The sequence below is a fragment of the Sinocyclocheilus anshuiensis genome, unplaced genomic scaffold (genome assembly GCF_001515605.1).
Source record: "Sinocyclocheilus anshuiensis isolate Anshui unplaced genomic scaffold, SAMN03320099.WGS_v1.1 scaffold4, whole genome shotgun sequence".
Classification (NCBI taxonomy): Eukaryota; Metazoa; Chordata; class Actinopteri; order Cypriniformes; family Cyprinidae; genus Sinocyclocheilus; species Sinocyclocheilus anshuiensis.
The window spans coordinates 1,851,121-1,851,956 of NW_015554075.1; positions in this window are offsets into that span (position 1 = coordinate 1,851,121).

The window sequence follows — 836 nt, forward strand, 5'->3', positions numbered from 1 at the left end:
AATATAATTTTATAAAATAAACCCCCTGCTCTCAAATATATCAGCATTAGAGCCCCCCCCCAAAAAAAAAAAAAAAATTTTTACTAATTGCTCTAAAATGTACATAAAAATACTAGGGTAAAAATATTTGTAATTATATAATTAAATGCACTTAATGTTATTTAGACATTAGATTATCAGTCATACAGATTGAAAAAATAAATATATAACGTAGCCTATGCTGTATTTAATAAGTATGAATGTATGAATTATGTATGAATGTGTGAAAAATGTATGAATTAATGTGAATTCTGGGTGTGACATGTTTTTACTTTAATTAGGTCCATCCCATGACATAACCTGAGATCAAAAAGCCAGATCAATCCGGACCACTAAAAACAAGTCATTCTTAAAGGGGTCATATGATGCTGCTAAAAAGAACATTATTTTGTGTATTTGGTGTAATGAAATGTGTTTATGCGGTTTAAGGTTCAAAAAACACATTATTTTCCACATACTGTACATTATTGTTTCTCCTCTATGCCCCGCCTTTCTGAAACGCATCGATTTTTACAAAGCTCATCGGTCTGAAAAGCGAGGTGTGCTGTGATTGGCCAGCTATCCAGTGCGTTGTGATTGGCCGAATACCTCAAGCGTGTGACGGAAATGTTACACCCATTACCATACAGTGATGCCCTGTCAGGCCAGAGCGTAACATAAAACCATGTCTGCATTTGTGATCGGAGAAATGACAAACAACAAGTGCTACTCTACACTGCCCAAAACTCGCGTTTGAATCGTCAGTGGCAAATTCTTTAAATATAAATGTACAGTATGTGGAAAATAATGTGTTTTTT